This window comes from Eubalaena glacialis, chromosome 4, assembly GCF_028564815.1.
Source record: "Eubalaena glacialis isolate mEubGla1 chromosome 4, mEubGla1.1.hap2.+ XY, whole genome shotgun sequence".
NCBI lineage: Eukaryota > Metazoa > Chordata > Mammalia > Artiodactyla > Balaenidae > Eubalaena > Eubalaena glacialis.
The window spans coordinates 55660038-55681747 of record NC_083719.1 but is presented as its reverse complement, the minus strand read 5'-3'; the positions used below and the strand labels follow the sequence as shown (position 1 = coordinate 55681747).

Genomic DNA, 21710 nt, shown 5'->3' with positions numbered 1-21710 from the left:
CAGGATCTGGCTGAAGGGGCTCACCGGTCACCTTTACAGAACCTTCGCAGAAACTGTGTCGTAAGAATGATAGGGACAAAAGTCAAACAGCTGACTCAGAGTCAGGGCCAAAAGGGAAGCAGTTGACCCTTACTGAATATGTTAAGTTGATGTTAAAGTATAAAAAGTTCTCTCTTTGAAAATATTTACTGGCCAAAAAAATCTTAGAAAACTAAGTTAAGGTAAAAAAGGAAAGCCTGGGACTTCGTGGTGGCACAGTATATAAGACTCCACACTCCCAATGCAGGGGGCCCGGGTTCAATCCCTGGTCAGGGAACTAGATCCCACATGTGTGCTGCAACTAAGAATTTGCATGCCACAACTAAGGAGCCCGTGTGCCACAGTTAAGAAGCCCGCTGGCTGCAACTAAGACACGATGCAACCAAATAGAAATAAATAAATAAATATTTTTAAAAAAGGAAAGCCTGAAAATGCTATGCTTCAAAAGTATTCTTTAAAGCAAACTGTCAACAAGTAAAAATAAATAAACACTATTATATTTAAGGGCAGTCTGTTCCTTTTCGATCACATGCCTTTCATTAATTTGCTCTTAAGAAGTTTTTTATGTTTATATTAAATGATTCTATTTAGATTTTGAAATTAGGCAGATTTTGAAATAGACTAGCTCCGAGTCAGAAACCACATTTTTTTTTTAAATTAATTTTTTTTTTTTTTTTTTTTTTTGGACTGTGTTGGGTCATCGTTTCTGTGCGAGGGCTTTCTCTAGTTGCGGCAAGCGGGGGCCACTCTTCATCGCGGTGCGCGGGCCTCTCACTATCGCGGCCTCTCTTGTTGCGGAGCACAGGCTCCAGACGCGCAGGCTCAGTAGTTGTGGCTCACGGGCCCAGTTGCTCCGCGGCATGTGGGATCTTCCCAGACCAGGGCTCGAACCCGTGTCCCCTGCATTGGCAGGCAGATTCTCAACCACTGCGCCACCAGGGAAGCCCTTAGAAACCACATTTTAAATTCGCTCTCCAGCTGATTTTTAACCACGCCATATATTTTGAGAATCATTGCCTAGAATAAAGGCATCAATCCAAGGAGGGCCTTGATCTTGAGCGTTTCCTGTTCAGAACGCCCAGATCTTTACATGGCAGGCACCTCCCGATCAGGTCTCAGCTCAAATGTCACCTCCTCAGAGATGTCCTCCCAGTTGCTCATTCCATCCACCAAACCAATTTATTTTCAGAGCAAATTTCCCCTCTAATTATTTTTTTCTTTCTTTCTTTTAAACTGCTACCATCTCCACCCCAAAAGGAATACCAGTTTCCCAAGCACTTAAATGTCTGTCTTGATCATCACTCTTATTCCTGATCCCTAGATCTAGTCCCTGGTACAAAGGGATGCTCAATCAATATTTGATTTATAAAATCAACAGCCCAAATTAGAGTTAGTATTTCAATCCAGCAGTGAATGCCTTGAAGCTCTTCACGTAACTAACACCCAGGAAATAAAATCCTTCAAGTTAAGTTCAACAAAAGTAGTTAAGTGCTTACAGTGTGAGGGAAAGGGAGAAAAAAGGGTCAAACTCACAACTGTACAGGCATCACCTGGGAACTTATTAGAAAGGCAGAATTCCAGGCTCCACCTTTGACCTATGAATCAGAATCTGTATTTTAATAAGATCCCCAGATGATTCATACCACATTCAAGATTGGAAAGCATGAAGGTACAGAACAGCTGCAACCCTGGAGGCGAATTTTGTGAAAAGGGGTAACAATGGTCTTTTTACTCCAATAGTTCCATAAATAGTAATGTGGATGAAAAAAGCCCACTAAAATTCTAATCAAGTAAGCCTTGAAATGCAACTAAAGAAAACTTCCCTCTGGGAGGTTCCTGGGAAGGTGAAAGACATACCAGTTACTTTATGTGGTTGAAAGCAATCTTCTATCATTTTGAAAGGGCAATTAACTACAGCATTATCTTTAGAAGAAAACAGGAAAAGTTTTACCTTTACATCAAGCAAGATGGGGAACACTTATATGAGGCCATAAGGACTAGTCAAAGGTAGAGAATTCCAGAAAAACTCCCCAAATCTGGTTCTCACGCTGGAATATCAAGGACTGTTGCTTTAATGATATACCTTCCCTGATTAGCTGAAGTAGTTTTCAAGCCAGCCCATTTGTAACATGTTTCCCCTACCCGGTGTTTACTCACTTTTAAAATGGAGTTCTAATAAGATCTAGCTTTTAGAGATGCTGGGGTGATTACATGATATAAAGCACAACAGGCTTTTAGCACAGTGCCTTACACATAGGAGGCAATGCTCATCGTTTCCCTAAATTGCCTGGAAGTTGTGGAAATCTCGCTCTCCTCCCCTCCATATTCTAACAAAGAAGGTGCCTAATAACCAAATAAATGCAAAACTACAAAAAAAAGGGCTGCTGCTTTGTCCGAGGAGATATCAATTACTGTGGCGCCACCTTTTAAAATGTCTATTTTAAAACACCAGGAAGAGAAAATAAAGATTCAATACGTACAGTGCAAAAGTAAACACTGCTACACTAGGGAATACACAGTTTGAGAAATCCACCTGTCTGGAAAGAACCAGTTTTCAATCACAAAAAACACAAGTGCCTTAATGGGAAGGGGTTCTCTTTTCCCGGGATGACAATAATACACCTGTTGTGCATGAGGGCCACACACTAACCTGGAAGGCTGCCTCCTACCCGCCCTGGGTCATTTCCCAGGTGGGAAGGTTGCCCGGCCAGCCCCAAGGCCGGCCCGAGGATGCCGTGCCTCTCCTCCGGCTCAGCTGCTTCACCTGGGACACGAGGGGCTTGGGCTTGCTCTCCCAGCCGCAAGGTGCAGAGGCCATTTTGGCCCCTCATCCCACCTGCCCCGCACACTTCCTCCAACGCAGGCAACATGTCGGCTGCGCGCGGGGCCTGCCCTTCCCGGGGTCTCAAGACCCGGCGGCCTGGCTGAGAGCAGGTCCCGGCGGCCGTGCGCCCCCGCAGCGCCCAGGAGCACCCCGGACGGTGCGCGCCCGCACTGGCCGAGCAGGGACGGCCCCGAGGCAGGTCCGCCCGTCTGGCGGCGGCCTTTAGGTCACGGGTGAGAATCCCATGCGTGAGCGGCTTCCCTCGAAGTACAGCTTCATTCGAAATTAAATCCCCGCCCCCCCCAGCTTAAATCGACGCGGGCTCACACAGCTCCCACCAAGGGGGTTGAAAACAGCCGATCGGCCCGCCCCAGGTCTCCAGGAATACTGCACGGATTAAACCCGGCCACCCCCTCTCCTCCAGAGACACCCAAAGCGGGTGGGATGGGGGCGGAGAACAGCAGGCTCCCCTCGGAGTCCGAGCCGCCCCGCCCCGGCCAGCGAGCGGCCCCCTTGCTCCAGTTTTCAAGCTCAGGGCCCTCTCTCCGAGGACCTCCCAGAACCGCAGCCCGGAGAGCTGGGCGCAGGATTCTCGTTGTTCACCAACCTCCCGCCGGCCCCCAGGAAAGCGAAAAGTTGCCCGCGCCGCCTAGACACTGGTGGCTTTAAGCGTTTCCGCCGAAGGAGCTGACGGGCGGCTCCAAGCGGCCCCTCGCCCCTGGGAGGCAGCCTCCAAGTTCGCCCGGCGCAGCTCTCTCCGCCGCCCCGTGCCTCTCCGGTTCCCGCCAGTCCCAGCCCAGGAGCGAAACCGCCACCGAAACCAGCGCTGGGCGTCCTCGCCCTGCGCCTCCCCTACAAGACCGGGGGGCCTTGGTCCCCCCCGTGCGACCCAGGCGCCGCGCCCAGCTCTCACCTCCTCACTGCAGCCGGGCCCAACCCACCAAGGACGGTGGGAGCCCAGGAGCGCGCTCACCTGGAGGGCGCACCTGACGACGTGCAGACAGCCAGCTCTCCGCCGGGACTCCGCAGGGGACCCAGCCCTCCTCCTCTCCCTCCCCCTCCTCCCCTCCCCCCTCCCCCCCCTCCCCTCCCCCCTCCCCCCCCTCCCCTCCCCCCTCCCCCCACCCACCCCGCCGTCCTGCCCCCGGGCATGCGCACCAATCCCAGGCCCGGGGGCTGGAGGTTCGTGGCCACGCGCCTGCGAGCCGCGCCGGCGAGCCTCACCTGCTGCACCCGGCTCGGGCTCCTCGGCGATCTGGCTAGTTCTCCCCGGAGTCCCGCCGCCTCCGCCAGACGAAGGAGAAGGGGGGAGGTGGACGCGGGCGAGAAGGAGTGGTGTGGCGGCCTCCTCCCTCTGTGACCCATTCACCTGAAACTCCGATGGGAGAGGGAAGGGAGCGGTGTAGAAGGAGGCGGGAGGAACCGGCCTTTCCCCGCACACCCTTGCCGCTCCCGGCCTTAAAGGAACAGCGCGGCGTTACTGCCCGGGTGGGCGGGGACGGAGAGCAGAGGGGTGGCGTGGGGTAGAGGCTTGGGCTCCCCGAGGGTGGAGGGTGGCCCTGGACCACTCTAGGGAGCTCCGCGGGCTTCGGGTAGAAGTGCGGAGTGTTTGGCGTGTGAGGTCTGGAGGGGACCGTTCCTCCTGACGAGTGTTCAAGGGTGCTCAGCACTTTGGCAGGAAAAGCACGACCTGACACAAAACTTTACTGCTCCAAAAATTTGGTTAAAGTTTTGTTGGAAAGAAGCATCTAGATGTGGGAGATTTTCAAAAGTCATGCGTAAATTTAGGAACTGTTTCTGAATCTCTGGATCCAGAAAAAGACCATTACTCAGTGGTTCAGTGAAGGTGACGTATCGTAGATACTGGTGTCGGTAAATTTGCCATCAAAATTCTGTGTATACTAAGATATACGTTATTACCATTTCAGGGTCCTCTGCCCTTCCTCCCCAAATTTAACTATGGCATGACTGAGAGTCTGCTCTTGAGGGGATTTAAATTATTTGAATATTCTCTGAGGCTTAAGGAAAAAGAAAAAAAAAAGCCCTAGTTCTGTGTGCTATGTTCTACTTCTTGATCTGGAGGCTGTTTCCAAAGGAGTGTTCAATTTAGGGAAACTCATAGTCTACACTTAACGATGTGTACACTTACCTATATGTTGTTTTTCAATATAAAAAAAATTGCACTGCTGAATGGGACAGTTTTAGTTCTTGCTATTTAAGTGTCTGCATATTGAAGGCTAGAATTTAGGTTTCTTAAGTCCTGCTTCGCTTTGTGTTCCAATCTGCAATGTCAGCATTGCTACATTCAGTCCAATCCCACCCACTTCTCTGCCTCTAATTAAGTGGTTAGAGATGTGACTTTGCCATACATTAGATCTCAAGGCACAATTCAACACTTAAGGAAGTAAAACCATTATATAAATATAAGGTGTTTAAAATGATGACAGCCTTAATGAGTAATTAATCTAATTGGTTTCTTTGTGGAAGTCATTGCTGCAATTACTTTAATATGACTATGTAGTTTTTGAATGATGCAGTTTAAATTGGTATTGTTAACACTGGGGAAGTCAGGTTAATCCTCTTAAGTTCCCTGTCAGATTACTGAAATCTCCAAACATTCCACTCGGTTTATAATTAAACAAGGGAACATTTCCTAATACTCTTACATGTATAAACACATGTCTATTATTTTATAGTGTACTTTTGACTTGTTCTGAAGAGGAGAACCTAAGTTTTTTTCCCCACTTTTCAAAAATTGAAATACATTTCATATACTGTAAAATTCGCCCTTAATTTTAAAGTGTGTATATAATTCAGTGGGTTTTAGTATATTCACAAGGCTGTACAATTATCACCACTAATTCCAGAACATTTGCATCACTGAAAAAGTCTATTAGGAGTCTCTCTTCATTTCCTCTTGCCTCTAAACCCTGGCATCCACTGATCTACTTTCTGTCTCTCTTGATTTGCCCATTCTGGACATTTTATACTAACTGTTAATATAATATGTGGCCTTTTGTGTCTGGATTCTTTCACTTAGCATAATGTTTTCAAGTTTCATTCATGTTGTAGTTCCTACCGGTAAATCATTCCTTTTTATGACTCAATAATATTCCATTGCATGGATATACCACATTTTATTTAAACCTTCATCAGTTGATGGACATTTGGGTTATTTCCACTTTTTGGTTATTATTAATAATGCTGCTATAAACCTTCATGTACAAGTTTTTGTGTGAAATTATGTTTTCAGTTCTCTTGGGTAAATTAAGTATTTAAACTAAACTTTTTATCATTTGAAGAGACTAACATTCATATCATGTTATTTTTCTTATTCGCATTTTAAACCTAAACCCAAAGAGATGTTAGGATGGAAGGTTAGTTACTATGTTTTATTTGCTTTCCTAATTCATTCATTCAACAACCATTTTCTAAGTGCCTACCATGTGCACAATAGTGAACAAAACCCCAAAATCCCTTTCTTGGCAAAGATTACACTCTAGTTACTGCTGCATTCAGGCGTATGGAATAGTAGGATTTTTTTTAACTTGAACTATATGAAACTGGTAATAGTTGATCATTGTAAACTACAAAATGGCAATTTAATATGGTTTAACTTAAAACTAAACTAAATTTCTATTGGAATGTTGTATACCATTTTTGTTCCATTCAGATTAATTTTCCAAACAATACTCATAACATTAAAAAATCTAAAAACTGTATTCTTTTAACTATTACCTAATAGTGTGCCTATTAGGTAGTAGTTGAAAATGTTCAGAAAGAAAATTCAGCCTTAAAACCTAAACACATGGGCTTCCCTGGTGGCGCAGTGGTTGAGAATCTGCCTGCCAACACAGGGGACACGGGTTCGAGCCCTAGTCTGGAAAGATCCCACATGCCGCGGAGCAACTGGGCCCGTGAGCCACAACTACTGAGCCTGCGCGTCTGGAGCCTGTGCTCCGCAACAAGAGAGGCCACGACAGTGAGAGGCCCGCGCACCGCGATGAAGAGTGGCCCCCGCTCTCCGCAACTGGAGAAAGCCCTCACACAGAAACGAAGACCCAACACAGCCAAAAATAAAATAAATAAATTTTAAAAAATTAAAAAAAAAAAAACTAAACACATCAGTAGCAAAATAAAATTTGTTAGATGGTAAATGATGCAATGCTGAATGTAATCATGTTACATAATCATAAATTGTAACAAAATTTTAATTAGTCAAATATTTCTTCTTGGCAACTCATTGTAGTATTAACCACTATTATCCACTAATGAACATTATTTGGTGAAAATCCTCATGACTCAAACAAAGTAAATATTATTCTCAGAGGACCCATGATTAGAAATTTGTTGACTGTACTTGCAGTAAAATGAATAAGATTAAAAAAACAATTCTTTTAGTCCTTTTCATATGTAAAGGAGAAAGTTAAGAGCTCAGATTATAGTGTCAGAAATTTGGGTTCAAAATCTCGGTGTTAAGAGTTAAAAAAAAAAAAACAACTCAGTGTTGCCACTTATTAGCTGGAAGGGAAGCTAAATGCATAAGCTTCATTTTTCTCCGCTGTAAATTTGGGATGATAATAAGTAATACTCTTCATAAGATTGCTGGGAGGCACGTGGACCATTCACCAAGATAAAACAAATGCTGGGTAAGAAAACAAGTCTTGATACTTTTAATAAATCATTGCTGTATCCTGGCTACCTGAAACAGTTCCTGTCATGTCACACAGTTATTCTATAAATATTTCTTGAATGAGTGAATGAATATAACCCTGATTCCTGAATCCGACATGCCTGTGGAATTGTGTGCATCTCTCAGGTAGCATGCTGCCCCTGTGAAAGCAGTACATTCTTAATAGCACGTCAAGGGTTACATCTCTAGTACGCGGTCTTATTTTTTTTTTTTAACAAAATTTATTTATTTGGCCACACCACTCGGCTTGTGGGATCTCAGTTCCCTGACAAGGGATTGAACCTGGGCCATGACAGTGAAAGTGCTGAATCCTAACCACTAGACCACCAGGGAACTCCTTAGTACTCAGTCTTAGAAGAGGAAAGATGGGGGATTAGAATATTTCTACTCTGCCTCACCTGCTTAGTGGATGAATGCAACAATTGGTGTTTGTTCAAGGGCAATTCAAGGGCAACTCAGTTTGGAGTCACCGAGGGCTCTAGGTTCCTCACCCATTCATAAGGTGGGAGGCTGCCTGTCCACATAGCACAGTTTCCTTGGATAGATTTATGGAGGAACTTATGGGGAAGTCACCAGGAAGGCAACTTCTGAGAGGATGATGACACTTGGTGACTAAAGCTCTACCTCCTCAATTCCTGTGTATTAACCAAGATCCTTCCAGAAGAGACAGTTCTTGAACTGGAAATTCAACAAGTGGAATAATAATAATAGTAACCACCATCATTTACTCAGGATATCTGTGTCTGTGTGCCAGGCACTGTACTATGTGCTTTATGAACTTTTGTTTTTCTTTATAACAATTTTATGATGTACTATCATTTCCCCCATTTTTGAAAAACTAAAAGCTCAGAAAGTTTTGATCATTTACTCAAGATTTCTGCTAAGTTGTGGAGTCAGGACTCAAACACATGTCATCTACCTCCAGAACTAATGTTCTTAACAGTTTTACTATACTTTAGCATCACTTTTTGTCTTTAAAAACACCCAAACTTTCCAAAAAAACTACCCATAAAAAGGGTTCATAGGGCAGCTGTAGAAAAAAATAATCCTAAAAAAAAAAATTGAGTACAACTCAGTGTTATGGATATGAATGAACCAATTAGAGCTACTCCCAAAAACAGGGTGAATCTTTCAAACATAAAATTGAACAAAATAAAGGAGTCCCCCCTGCCAATACAGTATGATTCCATTTATATAAAGTTCAAAAACAGGCAAAACTAAGCTACATCCTTTGGGGATTCATACATAAGTGGCAAAGCAACAAAGGAAAGCAAAGGAATTGTTATAAAAGTCAAGAGAGTGGTTATCTGTAGGAGAAAAGGGAGGGTAAGGATGGGAATAGAGGAGTGGGGATGCTCTTGAGGTGCTGGCAATAATCTGTTTCTTCACCTGTGTGCAGGTTACATGGCTGTGAGCCTTACAACAAGTTATTAAACTGTACACATATGCTTTATACACTTTCTGGTAGGAATTTTATATTTTATAATAAAAATTTTATTTAAATGAATAGAGTTTAGGGACATTCTTAAAAGGTGGTTGGATACCCATATCTAGGTGTTTTGTTTTGTGAGTAATATTCCTCAAATACTACAGAAGATCACTTTATAGGATCAGAGTAAGTAGAGATCATCATCTGAAGAGGGAGAGGGAGGGTCTTGATCTGGATCTGGACAGAATATTTCCGTAATTATATGGATGATGCAGAGAAAGAGATTTGGGGCTGATTTTTTGTGTTTTAAACTGCATCAGTCATCCACTGCAGTGGAAAATTGGCCTTACAAGGCCTTTTCAGGAACTGGCCTTCCTGAATATTCAGCTCAAAAAAGGAAAGAAGAAAAAGTAAACATTAACCAAATACTTCAAATGCTGTGTTCTCATACCGAATTTTAACTTCTTGGGGCTCTTTGCCTCCTGGGTCCCCAAACTTTGAAAAGTACTGATAATAACCTTGTAACTTATGACAAGGAATCCCAACCCTAGAAAAATCACTTGAACTGGGTCAGTATGAAACGGATATTCTCTAAGCAGACAACAAACTTCCCATGACATTCTAGACATTCTACTGGTTCTAAGACACATTCTCTTATCCATTACAGGGGCTTCCACATGGCAGCTTTTCTGATTTTCTTTGGAATTTCTTATTTTATGTTTTTAATTAATTATTTAATTTAATTTAATTTAATTTATTTATTTGGCTGAGCCGAGCGGCTTGCGGGGTCTTAGTTCCCAGACCAGGGATTGAACCCAGGCCACAGCAGTTGAAAGCACCGACTCCTAACCACTGGACCGCCAGGGAATTCCCTTTACTTGGAATTTCTTTAGGAGAAAATTTAGGAGCCTGTAAAGGGGAGCTCACTACAGCTCCTGAAATGTTGATGCTACACACAGAGAGTGTGGTCTAAATGGCACATTTGTCAACTGCATACCTAAAGAAATATTTATTCAGTCAAAAAATATTTACTCAATATCTTCTATGTACTGGATCCTGTTCAGCCCTGGAGATACAGCGGACTCAAGACAGACAGGATCCCTTGTGGAGGTTTACACTCTAGTTGGGAGAAGCCATGCAATAGTGATGATTAAACTGGAAATGAACAAGATAATGGCAGACAGTGATGAGTGACTTGAGGAAACAGGCTAAGGGGACAGAGAGGGCTGGGAGAGGCAGCGGGGAGGAGCTGCGTTGGGCAGAGTGGTCACAGGCTGCTGCTCTGAAGAGGTGACATTTGGGCTGAGACTTTAATGATGAGAAGGAGCCAGATCTGGGCCAAGAACACCCTAGGGCAAAATCTAGAGCCACTTTGGAGATTCAAAGCACAGGAGGCCAGAAGAAGGGGAGAGAGTGGGAGGTGAAGTCTGAGGAAGGCTGAGGTCAGATCCTGGATGCTGTGCCACCTGAGTGTTTGTTTTCTTCTATCTGCAACCAGAAGGCTATGGAGGGTTTTAGGCATTTTATAGTGATGAATTTATGTTTTGAATTTCGTGGGATTTTGTGTCAACCTCAGCATTTTCCTGTTCTTTTAAAATAATTTTTGGTAACTCTTGAGTATTTATCTTTAAAGTTTGTAGCTTCTAAGTAGAAAGGATTAAACCTGAGAAAGGGAGCCAGGGTGATCTGAAACCCAATTGATACTATCTTTGAGAAATGTAAACCACTCCTATTCATCTTCCTACATGAATCTTAATTAGAAAGGTTGGCCTCTGTGCCTAAGAGGTACCAGATGCAGAGGGACTAGAAAAGGAGAGGGTAAGAGAAGCTCTACCATAATCACATAATTATTTATTTTTCTTGCTTTTTCTATATTTTTCTAAAATTTCTCATTGAACAAGCCTGTATTATTTTTTAAAATTAGGAAAAAGATATTTAATTTTCCCCTAATTTACTATGTTGGAAAATTTAAACCTGTAGGATAGTTGAGAAAATAGCACAATGAATTATGTTCTTCACTTAAATTCCAGATTGTTAACATTGTCCACATCTGCTTGCTTGCCCTCTCTCTCTCTCTCTCTCACACACACACCGCATACATACACGAAATGTATACATAATGTATTTTTTTTGCTCAAACATTTATACCCAAACCCATTTATACTTTTTTTTGGTTCAACCATTTAAAAGTAATTTGCAGATATGATGACACTTCACCCCTGCATACTTCAGCACATATCTCCTAAGAACCAAGCCGTTTTCCAATTCAACCACTGTCTTAGTTTGTGATGCTTTAACAGAATACCATAGACTAGGTGGTTAATAAACAACAGAAATTTATTTCTCACAATTCTGGAGGATAGAAGTCTGAGATCAGGGTACCAGCATGGTCAGGTTCTGGTGAGAACCCTCTTCGGGCTTGCAGATGGCTGTTTCCTCCTTATATGGTGGAGAGGGCAAGAGGGCTCTCTGGGATGTCTTTTATAAGGGTGCTTTTCCCATTCATGAGGGCTCCACCCTCATGACCTTATCACCTCCCCAAAGGCTCCACCTCCTAATACAATCACATTGGAGGTTTGGATTTCAACATATGAATATGGGGGAGACACAAACATTCACTCCATAACAACTATCATACTATTAACATATGCCCACAAATGAACATTAATACATAATCTTATCTAATATGCAGGACATATTCACATTGTTCCAATTGTACCAAAAATGTCGTTTACTGTTTGCTGTTTTATTTTTAATCCAGAAGCTAGTTAAGGATCATTCCTTGCATTTCATTGTCATGTCTCTTTAATCTCCTTAATTCCTCAACAGTCCCAATGCCATTTTTATCTATCATGACATTGTCTTTTCTAAAAGAATATGGTCTAGTTGTTCTGTTGAATGTCTCACAGTCTGGATTTGTATGTCCCCATCCCCACAACTATTAGATTTGGAGGAAACACTGTTGGTAAGAATACCATCTCGGTGATGTTGTGGACTTCATACTCCATCATGTCCAGAGGCTGACACTATCAAGTTGTCCCAGGGTGAGTGATGGTCAGTTTGAATCAGGTGGTACCTTCCAGAACTCCCTTTTCCCTTTATAATTAATATGTATTCTGGTGGGGTGGGGGGAATACTTTGATTCTTTGTGACTATCTTATTCCCCAACAACCTTTTATCCAGTGAAAGCTTTTTAGTGCCCATTGCTGATTCTTGCCTCACTCAAGTATTGCATCAGTTGGTGCACAATGTTTTTTTCTAATACTATCAAATATTAGTATCAACACTAACTAGGGAATTCCCTGGCGGTCCAGTGGTTAGAACCCCACGCTTCCACTGTTGGGGCATGGGATCGATCCTTGGTTGGGAACTAAGATCCCGCGTGCCGTGCAGTGTGGCTAAAAAACAAACAAACAAACAAACACTATCTAGTACTCTGAAGGAAAAAAACCCAAGAATTTAAAAGTGTGATTAAAAGAAGGTGGAAAATATTTTAATTCATTAAAATATTGACCTTACATGAAAAAACAATTCTTAGTGATGCAATTTCTTTCTGTTTTGCCTTTAAGGAGTCAACCAACCTCCTCACCTGCATAATATATGTATTGCTTGTTTATTTACTAAGGAGGGTAGGTGATGTGGGGAGAAATCAAAGCATACTGTTGTATAGCACTCTTCCCTCACGTAGTCTAGGAGATGAAGTGTACACTCATACAAACAAAAAATAATAAAAGGACAGCTAAGTGCAGGATGAGTGGTAGAGATAACAAACTTTCTCAGTGGAACTGCTCACCTGGCTGCCCATGTGCTCCTCCCACCCCTGTCTCTGTGACTTGCCCTTTGCTCACACTAATTTTTCTACCTGGAATGTTCCCCGTCCACACTGGTGTCTGCAGGTTCGTGTACTAAAATATTGCCAAGTGCTTCAAGACTGAGCTACCACCTCTTCTATTAAACAATAACAAAACCTTCTTTAACTTCTCTTCTTCTCTAAGAAATGGCTTCTCCCAATTCTCCACGTATTCCAAAAACAACTTACCTCAATCTTTTGACTGTCCAATGTTAAATCACTGTCTAACTTGGGTTATGTAAGTATGTGGGCCCTTCTCTTAGACTGTATGCTCTCTGAGGGTGAGCTCTCCTTGCCTGGGTGCCCTGGAGACCCCTCCTTCTTGTACTTTGCACTTCAGTTACTTTGAGTAAATGAACAATAGTCAATGCCTCAATAAACTATCCCTAAGTATACCTGGGTTGAATTATGCCGGTAATAATCTTGATGAGAAACTCTACTCTTGCCCTCTGTGCTTATTTTTTTCAAACATGTCCCTTACAGTAGTAGGTTAACAAGGAAGTTTCCTTTACTCCTTCCTCTAGACAGAGGGGAAAAAATAACAGGAAACCAACCCACCGCAAACAATGAAGATGAATATCAAATATTTGTTCCTTTCCATACAAGAGGAGTTATGCATGATATTAGGTCATCACAGTTGCACTTGAAAGAATCAAAGTTGCTTTGAGCTTTAAGAATTTCCAGTAGAGCAATTTGGCTGTTTTTATCTAAAGGAAGTAGTTAAAATACAGCCTTTTAACAGAAATAAGTAGATATTATTTCAAATATCCATAATCATCATCTGAAAGCTGCATTCATTATCAAACTTGTGATCCAGGAACCTGGTCTGATGCAGCAGGCAGATAACTTGCTTCCCTTCTGTGTTCCCATACACTTTGTGCATTGTTAAAAAAAGAAATAGAACATACAATTTGTTGAGTAACTTCTCTGTGTCACTAAAATATCACATGTTAAAGATTATGAACATTTTATAGTTAGGAAAACTGGGTTTCATAGATGATAAAAAAAAAAAACTGTCTTCAAATACACAGCTAGAAGAGCATAAAGCTGGGATTTTAAAACATATGTGTTTCTGACCCCAAATCCATGCCATCATCATAGGACTGTGCTTATTCAGATACCTGCCCCCTACATCAAACTGTGAGGTCCTATGTCCACATTACGCACCCCAATCCTTGGTGCATGAATTCGGAACACAACTGAATCTCTCCCAGTTGCCATTACCACTTTCTTCCTATCATACCGAATCTCAATTTTATTCTTATATTCACCCTCCCCATGCAGTGAGGGGCTGAGAGGCTGACCCTATCCTAGCTCCAGGGGAGGGGCATATTGGCTAAAGATAATTCTAGTCTAAAGAACTCATACAACTCAACAGCAAAAAAACAAATAATCCAATTCTAAAAATGGGCAAATGACTTGAATAGACATTTCTCTAAAGAAGATATATGAAAGGTCAACAGGTACATGAGAAGGTGCTCAACATTACTAGTCATTAGGAAAATGCAAATTAAAACCACAATGAGGTATCACCTCATGCCTGTTAGAATGGCCATCAACAAAAGACAAGAGATAACAAATGCCGCACTGTTGGTGGGCTTGTAAACTGGTAAAACCACTATAGAAGACGGTGTGGAGGATCCTCAGAAAATTAAAAATAGAACTACCATATGATCTAGCAATTCCACTTCTGGGAATATATCCAAAAGAAACAAAACACTAACTTAAGTAGATATCTGCACCTCCATGCTTATAGCAGCATTATTTACAATAGCCAAGACGTAGAAACAACGTAAGTGTCCGTCGATGGATGAATGGATAAAGAAAATGTGGTGTACATACAATAGAATATATGGATGGACCTTGAAGGCATTATGCTAAGTGAAATAAGTCAGACAGAGAAAGACAAATACTGTATGATCTCACTTATTTGTAGAATCTAAAGAAAAGAAACAAAAACAAAACACCTCATAGAAAAAGAGATCAGACTTGTGGTTACCAGTGGTGGAGAGGAAGAGGAGGGGGGCACTGGAGGAAGACAGACAAAAGGTACAAACTTCCAGGTATAAGATAAATAAGTACTAGGGATGAAATGAACAACATGTGACTATAGCAAGCACTGCCGTATGATATATGGGAAAGGTGTTAAGAGAGTCAATTCTAGGAACTCTCATCACAAGGAGAACATTTTTTTCCTTTCTTCTCCCTTTTCTTTTTATTTTCTCTGTATGAGAAGGTGGATGTCAGCTGAACCCATTGTGATAACAATTTAACAATACACATAAATCAAACCATTATGCCATATGCCTCAGACTTATTCAGTGATGAATGTCAATTATTTCTCAATAAAACTGGAAAAAAACATTTTAAAAAATGAAACGTGAAAACCATTAAAAAAAACCAAGAAAGACACCTAGACCCCTTGCCAGTGATTGGCTCAGGAACTCACACCCAAACCTAATCAGCGCTGTGCGTAGCTGGACACGTTGCTCTAGCACTGTTGGCAGCCATCTTACAACCACAAGGGGAACCAGCCCAGGGATCAAGTCCACGCCCAGAGGAGGCAGAGCCAAGAGAACTAAGGAAAACCAGAGACTGGAGCCCACTCTGGACTTCCAGTTATGTGAGATAATACATTGCCATATTATGTAAGCTACTTTAAACTTGGGGTTTTTTGCTGCATTGAGCTAAAATAATCCTGATATAGAAGGTACAGTCATTTAGTAAATATCCATTGAATAATAGTGCTTTAGTGCCAGGAAAAAGGCTAGTCACTTTACAAATAACCCTTCCAAGGTGGGAATGATCATCACCCCCATTTTATAGATAAGGAAATTAAGCCCAGCTGGTTAAGTGATTTGCTTAAAGTCACAGAGCTGGTCAATACTGAATTTGGGAATCAAACTAGGATCTTTTGACACCGTGGCTCCATTGCCTTCTATACCAGTGAAGGGATGAAGGTCCTCACTTTCGCTTAAGGAAGAACTCATTCACAAGAAGTTATAAAACCATTACTTGGCAAGATTCACTTCTTCCACCTCTTTTACTAAAGAGACATTGCCACAAACCTTCAGTGACATAAACGAAAACATCCATGTCCAAAATGTCCCAGCCAATCTTGAGGATTCAGCTGAGATGGGCTAGGTTATGCTGACATAACAAAAACCTCAAAAAACTGTGGTGTCTTTAGAACAACAAAGGTTTGTTTTTGCTCATGCTGCATGTCTAAAGAGAGTTGGCTAGGGGTTTGGTTTCACAATTTTCTTACTCTAGGACCCAGGTGTCAGAGAAATCACCATTTCTCATATTACTAGACATAGTAAAGGAAAAGAAAGTTCTGGAGGGTCTCACTCTGGCAATTGAATGCTCTGACTCGGAAGTGATCAGGTCACTTTCGTTAACAACATATTGCCAGAACTAGACATACGGCTTCACCCAGCCAGTTTCCCATGTGCCTAGAAGGAGAAGAAAACTGGGTATCTTTTCTGTGACCACAGTTGATTATACAGATAGGAGAGAATGCCTGTTATTAATGTTTGTTCTTAAAATAAGACATAATAATGTAAAATCAATAGCTTATAAATTTCATGGAACCCTTCAGGACACTTTACTGAGGTACTTTTACAAATATGACCTTATTTCTTCTTCACCACAACCCAGTGGAGTAGGTATAGTAGACAGATGTTAATATCACCCTATTCTGTAGGAGACTAAGGCTCATGGAGGTTACCCAGTTTGCCCAGAGTTACAAGTAACAGAGCTGAGATTCAAACACAGTTTGCCTCTACATCCTACATTACCTGTAGTACACTACACTACCTTTAAGTACCATCTTCATGACTGAGTGTTAGCACTTTAAAGTATTGTCAAACACACGGGCAAATATTAGCCTTAGAAACAAAATAAAATTAGCCTGGCAGATTCCATAACTCAATGAATTAATAGTCCAAATAGTGATGACAGCCATCTGTTACATACACCTATAATTAGTCTGAAAGAGGCAACCTACCTGTTACCTACCACCATCATGGCCTTCTAGGGACAAAACCCTATCAAGCCTTCTGAGAAGTACTAAAAATATGACCAAAATGTCTCTCTCTTCTTTCCTTCCACTTTGACATCAGTTCTGGCAGCAAGAGAGAAGAAAAGAGGAAGACTTCCTAAGGGAACTTGACTAGAAACCGGGAGATGCAGTTATAAACTCAGCTCTATCAGAAATCAGCTGTGTAACTTTAAGCAAGTTATTTAATCTGCTGTTACTGTTGACAATAAAATAATGTCTGTGGAAATGCTTTGAAAGTGTAAAGTGCCATCAATAGTTACTCATTCGATATTTAAAGCTAAGCTTCTTCTGTGTGCTTGGTCTTAAGGAGAGTACCGAATAATTAAGGCATGGTCTATGCTGTGGGCATCTGTTGCTTTTGCATGTCTGGATTCTATTAAGAGCACACAGCTTTTCCTTTGAGGACTTGTCCCTTCCCTGACTTCATGAGATCTGATGGGGTTGTCAGTCACAATGCCCCCCCAACAAAAGTGGGGATGAGATCCAGGCTGGCTGGTTAGATGTGGTGACTGGTCCAGCAATGGACACACGACCCAAATCAAGGCCTATCAGAGGCTTCTCAGACATGTATGTGATAGAGGGTTGCTGGAGGAGCACCTCTTCGTGTGTTCCCTAGAGACAACCATGCTGCATGCTGGAGCTGAGCCATCTTCCTCAGTTACCCAGAGGAAGTGCAAGTATGAGAACATGAGACTAATATGCTGTGAGAAGCAGAGGAGACAGGAGAGATGGGCTGAGAAGAAACCCTGAGGCCAAGTCAACTCCTGGACTCCAGTTCTCTAAATCACTAGATTCCCTTTTATGCATAAGCTGGTTTGAGTTCAGTTTCTGTCACTTGCAGCCAAAGAAGTTCTGACTGATGCAGTCTCAGTCCTCAAATAACTCATATCTTATAAACCATATAATTACTTACTTGATAAAGAACAGAGACCATTTAAAAAAACATACCAGCTATTTCTATAACATACCAGCTGAGTTTAAGTACTTTGTGATGCCCTCAGCACCCTGGAATCTCACAGTTGGAAGGCAAGTTTCTAGTGAACTGTCCTAACTCTCCTCCCAACAGTGGAATTGGTGGTAGCAACCTTTGTGCTTTACCCAAATGTGATATTGCCACTTGTACTTGTTATTCTATACACACACACACACACACACACACACACACACACACACAAATTAATTAAATATTATATAAACTGATGAAATACAACAGACCCCCAAAAGAAAGATGTTCCTATGAAAAACAAGTTAATTGTTAAAAGACTCAATAAAGATGTTGTTAGAACATTTGTTGTCAAGTTAGACATGGTAGAGACAACTGTAAAAGACTGGAACGAAAAAATACAAAAACTCAGAAGGCTTCAGTACTCAGATTGCTTCCCAAGTACCTTTAATTTCTCACTCAACTTTAAGGAAACCGAAACTAAAAATCATAGTTTATGAAAATGATGAGAAAGTTGAAAATGAGAAAAGGAGGAAAAAGTCCATATGCAAAGGAAAAGTCTTGATCCTACATCAAACTAATAGCAAATGAATGCACATTGTATAGTTCAAATTAAATGGAACTGTTTAAGGTATCTATGTGTCACTCTTTGATCCTCAGTTTTAATCTACTTTTTGCAGTTGACATTCAAATTTCTGGTCCTGACTATGTCAGGTAAGGGAGCAAAAATCTGTTGACTTCAAAACTGCCCTACCTGAACAATAGGAGGTACAAACTTACTTATGGGTTGGAATATTCATTTCAATCATTAAAAATCCATGTAAGCTTCTGAAATTTTTTAATTTATTTTCAGACAAAACTTCAAGATGATTCATGTATTAGGTGACAGAGTCCACTTAATATGAAATGTTTAACTACCTTTATGTTTAATACCATTTGGCCTGTAAGTCATATAATTTTGATGTTGTATACATCTTCGTATTTCCATGGTTGAGCAGAATGCCTGGCACCTAAGAGGTGAATGCATTAGAATATTGAAAGAAACTTAGCTAGGGTATAAAAGGGGCATTCTAGAAACAAGTAAGAACATATGCAAAAGTCTGCCTCCCTGAAGTGAACAGCCTCTCACACCACCCCACTCTTACACCATTGGGATGATGTGCAAAGCAGACCATGGAGTGTGCTGTATATGCTGGAATTTTCGATTTCATGGTGTAGGCAAGGAGAGGGAGCTTTTTTTTTTTTTTTAAACACTTTGGCAGTTTCTTTTTTTTTTTTTTAATTAATTAATTTATTTATTTATTTTTGGCTGTGTTGGGTCTTCGTTTCTGTGCGAGGGCTTTCTCTAGTTGTGGCAAGCGGGGGCCACTCTTCATCGCGGTGCGCGGGCCTCTCACTATCGCGGCCTCTCTTGTTGCGGAGCACAGGCTCCAGACGCGCAGGCTCAGTAGTTGTGGCTCATGGGCCTAGTTGCTCCGCGGCATGTGGGATCTTCCCAGACCAGGGCTCGAACCCGTGTCCCCTGCATTGGCAGGCAGATTCTCAACCACCGCGCCACCAGGGAAGCCCGGAGAAGGAGCTTTTGAAGGAAGTTACACAAATGAAACTGTGTTAACACAAAGACTGCTTGGGACTGTGGGGAGAATGGATGGGAGGAGACTGAGGTTTGAGACTGATGATTGCTAATGCGTGGTCTTTCCAAAATCTGGCACTTTCCTGACCTCCCAAACCCTCCAGGGTTCTGAGTTCTGAGTAACCTAAAGTTGAACTTGTCATACCCTCTTCTACCTGCGTCTGTGCATTCTTTGGGACTCACCTCCAATTCAGTCAATCTCACCTTCTCAGAGCCTCTTAACACATCCTATTTTGGAAAACCCAGCTCAGGGCTCAACTCCAACCTTACTTCTTTATCCAAACACTTTCTGGCCACTCCAGCCTACTGTAGTCTCTCCAGAACTCCCTCTCTCCAGAATTCCTAACACTGTTGGGGGCTGTCAATCCTAAAATAAACTATGTAAAAGGGCTTAAGAATAAAGGTCATATAAATGTAAAAGTAGAGTATCACTTGAATTGCTATTTAAACATAAACATATCCCCTCATCCTCAGCTCTGTGGAAAATTCCTAAAGGGCCAAAAATGCTTTTCAGGCTTCTCTGAATTCGAAAAAGCACAGTACTTACTAACACAGAGCACTTCATAATTCTCAACTGCACCTAGCCTTCACATTCTTTCCAGCTTAGCTCCAGAGAGCTCTGCTTTTACTGTGAAATCTAGGCCACTTTTATCTTTCTCCAAGGGTCTCTGGAGTCAACCCTCTTCTTTGGTCCTCCACTCCCTCACCTCACCCCATATCACACACCCTTCTCAGGGTTAGCTTTTTTTCTCCAAGTGCACCTCCTAAGGGGCCGTCCACTAACCCAAAACTTGAAAGTCCTTTCCCTGGTTCCTACATACAAAAAATGCAGGAGTTCTTTTTTTTCTTTTTAAGGGGTAAATTTTTTTTTTGGCCACACCCTGGGGCATGTGGGATCTTCCCTGACCAGGGAACAAACCCATGCCCCCTGCAGTGGAAACATGGAGTCTTAACCACTGGACCACCAGGGAAGTCCCTAAAGGGTAAATTTTTATATAACTCTAAAGACTACTAATAACCTACAGAAGTCATTAAAGGTAACTCATCTTTGCTATTCATAAACCAGAGTATTGACCCTTAACTCCAGTTTACACAGGAATTGATTCAGCATTGTACTGAGAAGTTGAGTTGTCAACAACTTTGCAAGGATCCCACAATGTAAACACCCAGATAGCTGGAATTCCTCTGTTTTCCAGCTAGAAGGCTTTGTTAAGTGTGTACTGGCAATGTTGACTCAGGTTGGTCTTTAGGTATTAAGTTGGCTTAGTCTTTCCTTTAAATGTCAATTATTGTTCGTTTAGCTTTATTATTGTCAATTTAGTGTTTTACTTTGTTCATTGTATGGTTTTTGTGATTCTCGTTTGCATCAGTAAGATTTTTGGACCATAATTTTCAAGGAACTAGACTTTAAGATGGGTATGGGTTGATATTCTAATAGAAGTCTTTTATACTTCTATTGCTAAATCAGATATTTTTATAATTCCCTAGAAATATCCTTGCACTGGTACTTCATTGGTTATGTGTTTCTCATGAATTTGTGCTATTTATATAGCTTATAACATGGAATCCAGGTTAAGTGTAATGAAACAATGGGTTATTTTTAAATGTATAAGGCATTGCTTCATAATATAAGATACTGTGGGCAAGCTCATATTCTTCTGTTATCAAGTAAATACCAAGTGATTTTATATTATGTATCCAGCAGTAAATCTATCTCAATTTGTTTATGAGGAAAAACATATTAATGATATTCTATACTGCGCTATCACATTGTGATATGATATTGACAACATGTTTGTTGTTTTGTTTAAAATATATTGCTATTTTAGACAAAAGTGCCAAGACCATTCAATGAGGAAAGAACAGTCTCTTCAAAAAGTGGCGCTGGGAAAACTAGATATCCATAATATGCAAGAAAATGAAGGCAGACCCTTACCTTACACCACATAATAAAACTGACTCAAACAGATCAAAGACCCAAAATAAGAGCTAAAACAATAAAACAGAAGAAATATAGAGAAAAGTTTTTACCACGTTGGATTTGGCAATGATTTCTTAGATATGACACCAAAGACATAGGCAACAAAAGAAAAAATAGATAAGTTGGACTTCATCAAAATTGAGAACCTGGGCTTTCCTGGTGGCACAGTGGTTGAAAATCCACCTGCCAATGCAGGGGACACGGGTTTGAGCTCTGGTCCGGGAAGATCCCACATGCCGCAAAGCAGCTAAGCCC

General features: G+C 41.6%; 1 protein-coding gene across 8 annotated transcripts in view; it reads right to left on the bottom strand.

Annotated features, from left to right (window-relative positions):
- Window positions 1-4298, bottom strand: part of OCLN (occludin) — a 45500-nt gene extending 41202 nt beyond the window's left edge. For 3 of the 8 annotated variants that reach the window (XM_061189328.1, XM_061189336.1, XM_061189333.1), the window contains exon 1: window positions 3777-3880. The gene's annotated coding sequence lies outside the window, so the exon portion shown is untranslated. Of the gene's footprint in view, window positions 1-2689; window positions 3377-3470; window positions 3628-3776; window positions 3913-4087 lie in introns of those variants that run through there. The other 5 variants (XM_061189329.1, XM_061189334.1, XM_061189331.1 and 2 more) reach the window with 4 other exon arrangements.
- Window positions 4299-21710: the final 17412 nt, after the last annotated feature.